Below are 14,645 nucleotides of genomic sequence, written 5' to 3'. Positions count from 1 at the left end.
GAATCGCTTTGAAATATTTTTAGTATCTGTCAGTGTTATACCCATGTCAGTTCACAGCTGATTTCCTTTATTGATGCCACCTCCTGACAGCAGCGATGTGGCTGGCAAAAGGATTGAGCCACGTATCACAGCAGAAGGCAACGGTGGTCACCAGGGTGCAGCCTGCAAGAAAACGCGCACGTAGGGTCTGCAGGTTCTTCCCATCCACGGCTTTTGTGCTGCACTGTCCCCCAAGCTGCCCTGAGTGCACCAAGCAGGGGACCAAGCTTCATCAAAAGCATTTCTTTGTCCTTTTATTACTTATGGAGGTCTACAGACCCTTATTTGTATCTCTTCTCTTTTTCCCCTCTGTCCATGGAAGAAAGCTGTGTGGATATCTCATGCAGAGGATTTCAGCAGCTCTGGAGACTCTCCCTCCCGCCTGTGAGTAAGCTCAGACGTACACAAGGCATTGCTGGCCGGGGAACTGCTTCCCCAGCAGGCATTCCCGGGCAGCCTCTGGGCACATGGCTAAATTCCCCGACAGACCCATCGTTGCTCAAATCGGCACCAGTCAACAACATGCTTTGCAGAAGCTGTCATCACACTCTAGGGTTACACATTTTTTCAGTGTCCCCTAACCTGTAGAGGCAAGGAGCTTGGGAGACCCGAAGCGTAACAGGAAAGAGTTCACTGCAGGAATGTGAGGAGCTGACGGTACAAAACCCAGCAGTTATGTCCATTCAAAGCAAATCAAGTAAGCATACAAATACCTTTAAATTATTATATCTGGCAAGAAGCCACGCTGTGTCTTCTGCCAAAGTGTGATGCTTTAAGAAAATGTAGCTTTGGTGAGCTGAATATCAGATGAAAAAGAAGCACTAGGGAAGGTTCAAGCTGTATTTAATGGAAAAATATTTTGTTCTTGATGAACTGAAGGATTTACACTATTCCTCTCTGTAGCTTCACATCTTCTGGGTAACAATGACCAGTCTCCTCCTTATTTCTGAGATTTGAATTTTCAAAATATTTTTAAATGTTTCAAAATAAATTTAGTCTTTAAAGTCTTCCCTGCTGTAGGCCGCTGAAGGCTAGCCTGTCTGTTACGTTGGTTTGATGGCTTACACAACAGGGAATACCGTCTTATTCCCGGTTATGACTGGAAGCTTCTTTAGCAACTTCTGTTTGCCAGATGACATTGTTTGTTACACAATTACAATAAGAGGTGCTTTTTTCAGAATTCATCTTCCAAAAATTTTAAATTTGGTATTGCGTACTCTAAAGGAAAACAGGTTATTATCCAATTATATTGCCAAAATCATGCATGCTATTGAAAGAAAGAAATCAGTCCCAGATTCAGATCCTGGTGTATCAGCAATACCAGAATAACTCCTCTTACTCCACCTTTGTGGAGTAAATCTCCATAATTAGTGTGAGAATTGGGCCAAATAGCTTTGGCAGAGCTGACAGCGTAAATCAGATGAACACAGAGAATTAAAACAACAGAGCAGGAAGGAGAAAATTGGGAAGGGCTGAGAAGTGACATCAAATAAAGGAGATGTGAAACAGATGTGCTTGAACCTGGGCGAGTATGTGCTTTGGGGTAAATAAAAAAGACAACAGTGCAAGAAGCAGTTTTCCCTGGAGAGCTACCTGGTAGTAAAGAAGTGCTTTAAAGAAGAATTCATTCAGAGAATATGCCATAGTCAATATGATAATGCATGCATTAAGCACCAAGAGAGAAAAGCCAGCATAGAAAAAGATCCAGAGGAAGGAAAGGACAAAAAATGTTCAAGCAACTGGAAGGCCAGACAGAAAGCAGAAGTTTTGAGAATGTGCAGGAACCACACTTGGGAAGGCTGGACACTACCTGAAGGCAAAAGGCACCTCGGTCTTCCTAAAGAAAGCAATTCAAATAATTCGGACTGCCCTGCAGTATGATGTCAGTGGGCTACTGACATGCTTAACGTTAGATGCAATGCCACTAAAACATTACTTGGACATCCTTGTCCATTTTACTGCTGCCGTGGCAATGCAGCACCTCACAAAGCATCACCAAAAGGGTCCTCCCTCCACAAGGCATCACCAAAAGGGTCCTCTCTCTAGGCTGACTGTGCTTGTATCTTGCTCTATAAAGGCCAGATCCTGGTAATGTTAGGCCAGCATCCCATCCTCATTGCAATATTCAGACACCGTCCGAACTACCTCATTTAAATCCATACTGTCATGGTTTAGTCCCAGACGGCAATTAAGCACCACGCAGCTGCTCGCTCACTCCCCCCCACACACACCCCGCGGTGGGATGGGGAAGAGAATCGGAAGAGTAAAAGTGAGAACACTCGTGGGTTGAGATAAGGACAGTTTAATAGGGAAAGCAAAAGCCGCATGCGCAAGCACAGCGAAGCAAGGAATTCATTCACTCCTTCCCATGGGCAGGCAGGTGTTCAGCCATCTCCAGGAAAGCAGGGCTCCATCACGCGTAATGGTTACTTGGGAAGACAAATGCCATCACTCCGAATGTCCCCCCCTTCCTTCTGCTTCCCCAGCTGTATATACTGAGCATGACATCATATGGTATGGAATAGCCCTTTGGTCAGTTTGGATCAACTATCCTGGCTGTGTCCCCTTCCATTTCTTGGGCACCTGGCAGAGCATGGGGAGCTGAAAAAAGCCCTTGACCAGTGTAAATACCGCTCAGCAACAGCCAAAACATCAGTGTGTTATCAGTATTATTCTCATACTAAAGCCCAAAGCACAGCACTACACCAGCCACTAGGAAGGAAATCAACCCTATCCCAGCCGAAACCAAGATACATACAGAAAAAGCTCTTTGCATCCTGGTTTCAGAAGATCGACTTGTCATCCTCTCTCATCCTCTCCACAGACACTGATTTGTGGTCCTCCCTGTAAGGTCCTTCCCTTTGAGCTCACCTTTTCTATCAAATCTTACAGCTTACGAGACTGACTTGGCCCAGATAACAGCAGCAGATTCAACTTCCAGTCTATCATCCACCTCTCTTGCTTTTCTTCCACTCACATGTAAAGTTAACTTAGTAAACTCTAAACATAGTTTTTAATATAGTTAAAAACTTTAAGTATAGTTAACTTTTAATTTTTAATATAGCTAGCTTAGTAAACTCATCTTCAAAATCTCTCCTTGATACCTACTTCTGTTGTGGTGCCCTGCAGCTCATGCTCATCTAACAGTGGTTAGGTGAATGTGGACTTTTGTTTCTACTTCTGCTTTCTACTTTCTACTTCTACTTCTACCTGTTGTTTTTTGTTAAGCCATCTCATCTCCGCAACCTTCAGTGCAGGTAAGTGTGGATCAAGGTGGGGCTGTGAAGCCGTCTGTCAGTGCGGTCACTGTACCATGAAGAAAAGTCCTCCTAACATAGAAAGTCTTCACTATGGGCAGGGCTAGGGACTATTTGCTCTCATTACCATCATCTCCAGGAAGGCTAGGAGATATCTGTTGAATCAGTGTAATAGCCTTGACCTCCATTTGCCCTTTGTCTTTCCAGCTGTAGCAACCCACCCTGATCTCTCATTAACAATGTGAAAATAAAACCACCATTTTGTTTTCCCACCTCCAGGCAGCTGCAGAACCTTCCCCGACCAGCCATAAGCCCTGGAGTCCCTGGAGTCCCCACGCTTGGGAAACCCGCTAAGCAGTCTTGGTTTGCAATCTGTGAAAAGCAGAGTTTTCCCTCGTACTCCCTGCCTTTCAGCTGGCTTAATCTGGGATCAGCAACGGGGGGAGATGATACGGGCTGAACTCATGGCAAAGGAATGCAATGGAGAGAATAGCAGTGGCAGAGGAACAAACTAGATACTAGATTATTTCATTCCTCAGCTGTATAATTTGCTATTTTAGATGAAGACTAGCAGTGGTTACCACCCCTGTTCTGAATCCCCATGTTTCACCCCGTCTGAATCACCGGGGGAGAGTGAGCGAGCGGCTGCGTGGTGCTTAGTTCCTGGCTGGGGCTAAACCATGACACTGTTTCCTTACTGCGCTGGCCTACAAGGCTTGGGCTCCTCAGAAGGCTTTTCTTGGCTGTCTTGGCTCTGCAAGCTGTTGAAACTGACTCAGCCCTAGAGCTGTTAGCCAAATAACAAGGAGGCCAGTTAGCAAAGGCTGGCCTCCTTGACTAATTTGGCCGGAGACACCTTGCGTGCAGAAAAGAAGAGATGTGGGATTCACTTATGGGTGCAGCTCTACCAGGAGAATCAGGCACATGGTCTCTAACATTTTTGCATACTTTCTAAGCCCTGCCAAACTTCTGCAGACTTTCCCATTGCAGTTCTGTCCCCTTAGCGTCTCCTGGAGGAAAGACATGGAGCTGGCTGGAGCATGGAGAATTATATTCCCCCAGCTCACAGTCACGTTGTCTGAGGCTGCCTCCAGCAGGCAACCTCATGGAGAAAGGGGGAAAGGGACGGGGAGTCAGTCACTCCCATTTACATCAGAGCTACATCCCCACTGCCAGGCGTGGACTTATAGCCATCATTTTCCTGGCAGTTTGGAGGTTCATCATCAGATAGGATTGCTGGCCAGATGGCAGGCGGGTGCCGTGGCTCTGCAGCGCACTCAGAAGCACCGCTCCAGGAGTTCCCCATCCCTGCTCCCACTGAGGTCGGGGCAGAGTCCCCAACAGCTGGTGCACACACAAGGACATGACCCTAAAAGCACGCCTTTTTAAACATTTTGGAGGAACACAGATTGCTGACAGAGACTTTGAGGTAATCTAAATCTTAGGTGAGGATGAAAACTCTGTGAAGCTACCTTTAAAGAAAGATTTAGTTTGGCCAAACCTTTAATCTGGGGATTGATCAAAAGGAGAAAAGTTTCAGTGACTAATTTCTACAGGGTCTGAAATATAACAGGTTATTAAACACACAACCCAACAGCTGCAGAACCTGACAGAGACATTGTTCTCCCTGAGCATTTGGTAATAGAGTATTTCAGATGATTAAATAGCTAATAAAGTCAGAGTCTTCGCTAAGTAGATGGATACCAGCAATATTGCAAAGGTAATTATAGATTTCTATCAAAAAATTCTTGACTCAAAATATTTATTCACAGACTGAAGCTAATATGCAGGTCTCAGTTAAAGAGAAAATATTTTAGCCACTATTAAAAGGTTTCCAATTTGCTCTACTGTAGTGGCTTTCAATTACAAGCAGTTTCAAGGTGTATGTTTTTAGATTGAATATTTATTTTTTCAAGGTAAATTCTCACCAGCTGTCACATTAAACTATTTCTTCCATTAATCACTATCTTACGCTTTTTTGGCAGCATAGGGATCTGCATCTTTAGGTTGTTTCTTTCTTTTGCTCCTTCACAGGCATTAGACAGTTGTGATATCTGTACCTCTCCAAAGTTGCAGAGCGATAATAAAAAGGTCAGAGGAACAGAAAACAGTGTTAGGGACACTTGCAAAAAAACTACAGAAGAGTCCTGCATGCACAAAATGATTCATTTGCCTGCTATTTCAGCCTTTTTTCCGCTGATCTTTTAGATCGTTTACTCCTTCCCTGTGAGGGCCATTAAAAAAACGGGGTATTTTTTTATATCTTGCATACACAGCTATGTTAGCTAATTCACAGACTGCAGAAAAAAAATTCTTTGCATCAGTAAATTATCCTGTTATCACAGAGGAGCATGCAGCAGAGCTTGTATTTACACTGTAGCTAGTTTATCTCTACCTATGATTATTTTTGCCTGGTTAATAAAAATGTAATAGATGCTCATTTCCATGTAGTTGAGCCAACACACATCATACAGCAATGCCCACGTCTGCTTTGCTTTGCATGCCTCGATGTCATCTCCTATGTCTGCTTTACCAACCCCACCCCCTGCCTCAACACACTTTTTCCTCTTTGAAGCTCTCTCTTGAGGACTCATTCCTACTGTAAAAACAGTGAGAAATTAGAGGGCAATGGCTCAACTGTAGAGCAATAAAAGATACTTTAAATATATGCAAAGAAAACCTGCTACTGCATTCCTCTCCTACCATTTGGGCAGCCCTGCATTTCTCAGACAAAGCATTTCCAAGAAGCTGGGAGCTGCTGGGTATATGCGTATGGCACCCGGGCTGGAGGAAGACTCTGAAGACCAGCACGCTCCCGCTGCAGATGTGGCTGCCTCTACCAGCTGCGGCTCCAGCATCACTGTCCGTGGGGTAAAGGACAGCCCATGCTCACCCCACCTATAAAACACAGCGTGGAGAGGGCTGTGACTACAGCTGCATGGACAGCTTAACCTGCTCTGACGTTAAGAAATGCCCTCACAGATTTCATGTCCACACATAGTAAAACACACGCAAAGAATGGGTGCCAGACCCTGAGCTCCAACCCCCCAGGAAGATCCGCCACAGTCAAGAGAGGATTGCTGGTGTACTCTATCATGGTGATGACTTGTAAAAATAGCCGTATCAAAACCACGATCAGGACTGTCCCTTAGTTATCCCATATTCACAGGACGATCAGTCTCACAAGCTAACTGTAAATAAAGGATTTCAGCAGCATGCATGTGGGATGCCTGCACAGTCAGAGGGGGGTGTTGCACCATGGATGCGAGCACAGAGTGCATTACAAAGGACTGAAAGCTGTAGAGCTTACAGCACACCTGTGCAAGTCCTTGAGCATGCAGGATCCAGCAGGTTTTGGAGGATACTACAATACACATTAAAGTACTTATTCTTCTGCACCTAAATACAGTTGCCAGGTAGGTTGAGACTTAGGCCCAAGCCAGGAATTTGTATAAAAATCTCAATTTATATGACAGAGTTCAAGGAGCCTTGTGTCTTTTTTTTTTTTTTTTTTTGTATTACCAGCCATTGAAAGAGATCCTAGCTGCTAAATGTTTACTTAGGTTTTCAAGGCACTTACATTCCATGCTCTGGTTGGATCTAGGGTTTCAGTTTGTTCCCATTTCCAGTGAAGTTTGAATGTAGTAAAGAGTATTTTAAGCCCTATTTACTGCACTGACCATCAGCTAGCTAGATCTTTTATTTCTACTGTCAGTGACAATAAGAAATTGGTGACAAAAATGACTATTGTGGTTGTAACTGCAGTGTTATTTATAAACAGCTAGATGCAGAAAAAATGCAATTTGAATTTCATTGTGAGCAATATTCAGGCCTAGAGCTCCCTAATGCACAATTCATAGCTGCTTAAATTGTAGTCATTACTCTCATACTGCAATACTGTTTGTCATGATAAAGGGAAATTACTTTTCTGTAAATTACTCCTGCAAGATTAGTTAATTTACATTTGCAAAGGCTATGGAGCAGCATCTCAATTCCATGGAGATGTTTCTCAGAAGCATTTGGCAATTTAAGGTTTGAGGGAAAAAGTAAATGGAAGTCAACTTCAAAATGTAAAAAAGGGACAGTGCATACATCCCAAGGTCTTTGTACCCCAATGAAGAGCAGCAATGAAGAGTACATATACCACTTACAGACTGCCAACTTCAATGTTGCAGAAAATTGTACTGAGGACCTGGAAGAGACATGCTCCTCTCTGCTTCAGTACTGGGCAGCCAAGCTGGCAGCATTTGAAATCACTGCTCCTGACTACCCGTGAGCTGTGCATGCAAATAATCCATGTAAAACATCCTACCCTTTGGCATCCACTTCTGCTAACATCTGTATGTTTGTTTAATCCATGTTGGGATGGAGGTAGCAAGAGTCGAAAACATGAGGAGGAATGTTACTTTTACTTACTTGCCTGGAAATTTGGGGTGAGTTTTAGCATGCCTGACTTGGATACCCACCTGAGGCATCACAGCTCCTGATCCTCGCAGCATAATTTAAGGTGTTGAAGTTTGGTGCCTGAGTTCCTTGGAGGGGTGATGGAATAACTGAGTGCAATGGCGTCTGAGGGACAACGCAGCAGTCTTCCACCGTGCCTGTGAAGCTGCTTCAGGAAGGAGTGCCAGAGCATCCCCTGGGATCGCTCGTGCTAAAATCAGGGGTGGCATGGGAGGGAGCAGCAGCTGTGCCTCCTGCAGCCTGTGCCATGCTCCGGGGGTGAGAGCACTTGCTGCGGACGTGGCAGGACGTGGTGCTGTTGCTTCCCAGCCTGCAGGGATTCACACCCACATATTCGCGACAGAGGGAGTAAAATTTTCTGTTCCCTCCAGAGAAATAGTGGAAAGGCTTTTGGAAAATGCAGCATTCAAGTGAGGCCTCAGATTTAGCACCGAGAGTGGGCAGGGTTATAACCTACCTCTGCCCTGCAGCCAGGCAGGGTTGCTTAAACCACCTCGAAGTTGAGGTCATGGGTATTTTTTTGCGAGTAGAGCAGAACCTGTGGAGTGCAGACACACCGTGTAGGTGTACTGCCACAGACTGTGTGCAGCTGGCACAGCGGAGCTTAACCTCTAGGTATTATTGCAATTAAAATGATGAAATACCAACAGCGCAGGCATCCTCAACACTGATGCTTGTGTTCAGGCATGTCGGTCTATGCTGATACTGATATCCCGATCCTATGTTGGCATCGCAGCTCTCATGGCATTTTGCAATGTTTTAAATTTTAACTCCCGCCAAATTCCAGCAAATACAGTCACAGTCCTCCTTCCCGATATTGCTCTCTTGATACAAGGGGCAGAGTATCCTTATCTTTCCTCCCCAGCCTGAGCTGCGTGCGGTTGCTGTTGTTGTGCTTCGGTGCAGAATGTTTCAAAGGCAGAAATTACACAGGAGGGAGTTCTCTGAAGAGTTTACGAAGTGTTTGAGGGCACCTTAATTATATGTTATTTGTTCCCATTAGGTTTAGTGGATTTGCAAGACTGCTCAACCCAAAACTGGACTCTGCTCCAGCCACCCATTAAAAACTTCACAAAGTGCTTAAAAATCATGAATGTTTATGTTGCCTTTACTTATTTTCCATTTCAGTTGCCTGGATTTTCTTTTGAGATGAATATTCTTGGTAAACATCAAGATTAGAATCCTACCCTGCACAAAAGGTAAATCCACATTTGTTTCCAAGAATTAGAATTAGGTGGGCCTAAATTCTGCCGGTTAATAAAGATAGGTATGAAAACATGAAGGTAAGTGTAAAGATATAAAGGTGTAAAGATATGTATCAAGGTATAAAGATATGGATTGGAATTTTTAAAGTTTCAGCTTGAGACCATGACACACAATATCCAAAATTATTTTCAGACTGTTTTTTCTTTGGCTAAACTCCAAAATATTCGAGTCAGTCCCACTGGTTTGCTCACAATTTAGGTCTTTAAATGCCCCCTCTTTAAAATATACTTAATTCCTCCATTTGTGTCACTGCAATAATATGCCAGGGAAAGGGCTCTTAGCCCTTTATTCATAGAGGGACAGCCCTAACTTAAACCATAGCAGTTGCTGGTTCTGTACGATATGTGAACTGTTGAAAAAGGTAGGGCTTTTTGTGATGGTCAGATATGCCATTCACATTGCTGTAATTTCAGGACATAATGCAGTGGCACTGAGACAGCTGGGGTTTAAATGTTGAAAAATCCAGTTGTGGTTGTAAAAGTTTGGGGATCAGCTGCGTTTGGGATCCCTCTAATTTTTCTGGATAGAGCCGGAGAGCTCGTGGTCTGGGTTGCTCAGCAGTGCACCTCCCTCCTGCCCTGCACATCCCCCTTACAAGTGTGTGAACCCAAATGATGCACCTACCTTTGACACATGGATACACCTCTTCTCTGAGAACCCACAACCAGCAATTTAATCAAGGTAATTTAATTTGTCTTCAAAACAATGTATTATGCATTAATTAAAGTAACTTAATTTGTCTTCAAAACAGAGTATTATTCATTCACCCTAAGGCATGAAACACATAGCACAAAGGGTAAAAAACAACATCAGAGATACATGACTCTTACTCATACCCTCATCTTTCCCCTTGCCAGCTTTTGTGCTTTCTCATTTTCAGCTTCAAGAAGCATTTGTGCAGTATTAGCACGAGTCTGTTTTTTCAGTGCTTTCCTTTGCCCTGTAACTCCCTTCCTTTCACACATGGCTTCTGGACAGCTTCTCTCAGGTGACCCAAAGGCCCCAATTTCACAAAGATTTTATGAGATTCTAGTGTGATACTTCTCAGGCCTGAAAAAACAGTGATATTAGCAGTGTTGCAGCCAAGGTGTTATCTCTTAGGTCCACAAACCTTCTTGAATTTGCGGACTCTTTTGTATGTGCTAAGCCATACTGCTTCTCTTCTTCTGCTTGATCCCTTTCATAACCCTTATTGACTAACTGCACGACAAATATCCCCATCTCACAAATGCATATGTGGAAGCAGAATATTCATTTTAAAAATAAAAATATCAGGCACATTTTTCTAGTTTCCTAGTGGAACTACTTATTCCAAAATAACAGCCTGTGATACGTTCTTGTCATCAGCACCACATGCAACAGAATGCTAAATACTTATAAAAGGTAAGATTTTATAAAAATTTAAAGTTTTGATAGAATATTATAAATCTTTATGAAAGCTTTGTAATTAGGCTGCATACATCATATGAATATTTTGTGTTACAGGTGGACCTTGTGCCCATACACACAGAATTTAGTAAGTTATTTTGGACTAATAGAGTGCTGTTGTTAAGAACATGCCCACATAGCACAAAAATATCTGAGTAATGATAAAATGTACTTCAAAAGAAACTATTTTAGCTACAGTTCAGCTGAGCCTTAGCTTCATGTAATCCTCACTTCAGTGGTAGATATGAGCACACTTCATTCTAGGAACTGGTGAAGCGCCAAAGAAGAACAGGCACCCCCTGCCTGTTGGCTTCGTTGGTGGTTTTTTTCTTGTTGATGCTGAATGTTTAGAGACTTGAGTGTCCCTGGAAATCCATGCAGCAGGTAGCACTTGTAATGAACTCTTTAAAATCTGAACATACCACGTTTTTGTTTCCCGTTCAGAGTAACCAGGAAGCCAGCCTCACCCCAGACCCTATGCGGAGTTTTCCCCTTAAAATCCTTTTGTAGCTTTGGCATTTCCAACTAGCAGAGATGAATTGCTATTGGTAAAAATATCACAGAATTCAGTTCTTTAGCTGCAGCAAGAGAGGTATAAACCAGTCATTTCTCACCAGCAATAGCAGTATGAGCCGGCTCGCCTACCTGAAACTCAGCCAACTTATGCCTTTGGGATGAATTTCAGGAGATAGGACAGAGTCTGCAGATAGCCACACAAAACCTCTCCTCTCTTTAGGGCAGCAGCTCTGGACTATCCTAGCATGCAGAACAGGGAAATCAAAACAGTTGTAAGGAAGCCCCACCTATAGTACAAAATAATCCCAGTAGTCTTTCCATGACAAAGACCTGGGAGTTACTTTGCTGGGTAGGTGGCCATGGGAACAGTGTGGTTATAATCACAAAACAGAGGTGGAAACAGAACTTTCTCTAGGAACGGGGAAGCAGCTTCCAGGAGTTCCCAGAGTATCACAGAGAGCAACACTTTCACAGCAAGAAGCCAAGCTTCCTAAAACAACATCACCAGTAAAGAACAACATAAACCTAAAAGTTATCACGGAAAACCTAAAATCTTCCTGAGCAGGAGGAAAGAAAAGAGAGTAACACATGCACTTTATTGCTTGAGGTATATGTCAAAGGGTTAGACAAGGTATGATGGCAAGTAGTTGGATTTAGCACCTTTCTACAAAACCATGCATAGTTTGAAGAGACATGGCTGAAGCTGGTGGAATAGAAGTGAGATTGTGCTGTTTAATTGTGCTGTTTAATCTTTTCTTTTGGAAGAAGCTGCAGGTGAAAGCACAACTGGAAGCTGGCAGGACCACAGCCGTCCTTCTGCTAGCCACATGCACAACTGCAGTAGCTCTTCGTTCACCTCCTCGCCCAGCCTGGCAGGGATGCCAGCTGCATGTATGGAGCCACATTCCAACTCCAGTCACACTGGAATGAAGCCAGGGTCGTGTCATTGACTTCAGTGAAGTTATTCTTTATTCACGCTTGCCTAGCTGAGAATCTGGCCCATTCTATCTAGGTAGCAATATCTAATAGAGAAAAGACTGCCAAATTAAGGGAACAAGAAGAACCAGACTATGTCACATGAAGGGGAAACATTTTACATTATAAGGGTTATAGAGGCCCTTTAGTTTAAGGACTTTATCAGCTTTTAAAGGACAGGCCACTGAAAAGTATTTCTGTATGAGCCTAGATTTTTTTTTTAACCCTCATTTGCTATTTTAGCAAATGGAAAGAAAATTGACTGATTTTAACATTATTGAAATAAAAATACTGCAATTTGTTCAACACAGAACACTAACACATTATACATTTATTAGCAGTTTGGGTTAAGATGTCTTCCATTTAGGATTTCCTCCACATCAGTTAAGATGGCCTCTCTGGCTGAAATATGTTGAGTTTCATTATTTTCTCTGAGCATTTTTCTGTCAGTGCCAAATTCAGCTTTGGGAAAAACAGTGTGTTTTGCTCTGCTGGACAAATCCGGGGTGTCCCTGCTGTAGTGACCAACAAAAGATAGAGGAAAGGAATGAAGGTAAGGGAAATCTATCATCACTGTATTATTTCCAATAATTCAAATTCACTCAGGCCATGGCTTGATGATACTGTAAATCTGATGTTAGAGATCCCAGGTAACAAAAACTCTGCAACCAACGATGTAAGAGTAGCAAAATGGTATAGTTTTACTCTGAGTAGCAAAATGGTATAGTTTTACTCTAGAGGTTCATTTGTTAAAGAAATATTGACATTTACTTTGTACCAGGCAATGGACTGAATTGCCTCATCGCCAGTTGTACAGAGTTGGTATACATCCCATGTTATGTGCTCTAATTCAGCAGAAAAGCACTTGTATGCCCACACCTCATCTGGATGCTGTTTGTGTTGCTGCATGATCTGGAGGTGCCCAGGTGGAGACCGAGTGGTGGTGGATCCACCGGGGATGGGATTTCTGCCATACCTAGGTAGCAATAACACACCACTGATTCTTCTTTTCATATCACCTTTGGATTTCACCCGGGTCCACCAGAATATAAAAGTATAAACTGATGCAATGCGCTTGCCAAGGCACAGAAACATGAAGTTGCTTGTTTTCTGAGGAAAATATATGTTAAATTGGGAAGGGTGTTGGATTTTTTTGGGTAGCTAGAGAGAGATGTGGAACAATCCAGACAGGATTTGAAACAACTTTTTTTTTAAAGCATGTATCTCAGCTTTTACTAAAATCTAAGTGAATCAAGAAAAGGTCCAACATACAGCTCTTCACTCAAGACTGTATATAAAATAACATCATAGGATGACAGAGATCTTCCTAGACCATCCTGGACAGTTCCCATAGGAAAGTGAAAATATCACAAGCCTGGAGTCGCAAACTGTCTGCTCAGGTTTGGACTCCTGACCTGGGTATCAGCTCCTAGAGCTCTCCCACAGAAAACCATTTCATTACTCCTATTCAAACACATGCAGGAAAGAGCAGGTTATTAATGTTTCGGCTACAAGAATGATTCTCCTGTGCACTAGTAAGTGCTATGAATCTGTTAAAATTATTTCTATAAATCTGCATCATAGTGGACAATATTCTCTTAAACTAATTTCCCGCAATCATCATTAATTGGACAGCTTGCTAGCACCTGGTACCAACAGATTTTTCATCTAGCGAGCGCAGTGCCACATAATGGTAACAGCAGGTTTTAACCTAATCCCTCTCCACACACAAGCAAACATCAAATGATGCCCGTGACAAAGACACACAGACCAGCCTGACATTTGCTGATAACTCCCAGGAGATTCTTCCTCAGCACAACTAGTCCTGCTCAAACACATTTTCCAGTGGAAAAGATAATTTGAAATCATTTCCAGCTAGACTAATTGCATTCACTGAAAAGAGCATCCTCCTCCTCCTCAGTACACATTTATTAGTCCAGCCGTAAATGCAGCTAACACTTTGTGAAGTTTTCCAAAGCAGTAATTATTTCATCTTACAAGAATTCGCAACAGCTTGCTTGATAATGAAAAGTTATTATGCAGATATATATACTTCATGCAAAGTTGCACACACACACACAAAAAAAAAGTAAAAAAAAAAAGTAGGCGTTTGATGTTTAAATTCCACTCACAGTTTCGAAGTCTAAGCATAAAACTTCTTACTTTGCAGCTGCAGCTCCAAGCTGTCTGGAAAGATAATGCAGTCCATCAGATATCCTGGTTTTGTTTTCTTGCATAAAAATATCATCTGTCATAGGCACAGGAGCAGACTTCAAGGACCAGCCCCTTCTGCGGAGCACACCAATCGGGAGACCTTGGGAGCACAAGTGGAAAGCCGCTCGCCGGTCCCAGGCAGCACATGCTCTGTGGGACCCAGGTGCCAGACCAAGGGGGGTGTCGGCAAACCAGGGCGCTGAGGGTGCCCCGCCAGGGCTGCCCGGCCCCGGGCCCAGCTGCGGGAGGCGAAACGGAGGGCTGGCAGGGAGCGCGACCTCGGCCGCGGGGCAAAGGCAGAGCCTTTCGCAAGCCGCATCGGTGCCACTCGCCCTGCAAAACCGGAGCCTGAGGCCAAGAACTGTGCCTTGCTCCTTTTGGCCTTATTCTTTACTGTTTTAATAAAAATCGGCTTGTTTACCATTGTACTAAATGCTTCTTCACTTTTTCTCCTAGTTGCAATTCTAACCCCATTTATGGCTTTTT

This window comes from Ciconia boyciana, chromosome 1 (genome assembly GCF_034638445.1).
Source record: "Ciconia boyciana chromosome 1, ASM3463844v1, whole genome shotgun sequence".
Taxonomy (NCBI): domain Eukaryota; kingdom Metazoa; phylum Chordata; class Aves; order Ciconiiformes; family Ciconiidae; genus Ciconia; species Ciconia boyciana.
This window is presented reverse-complemented; position numbering follows the sequence as displayed.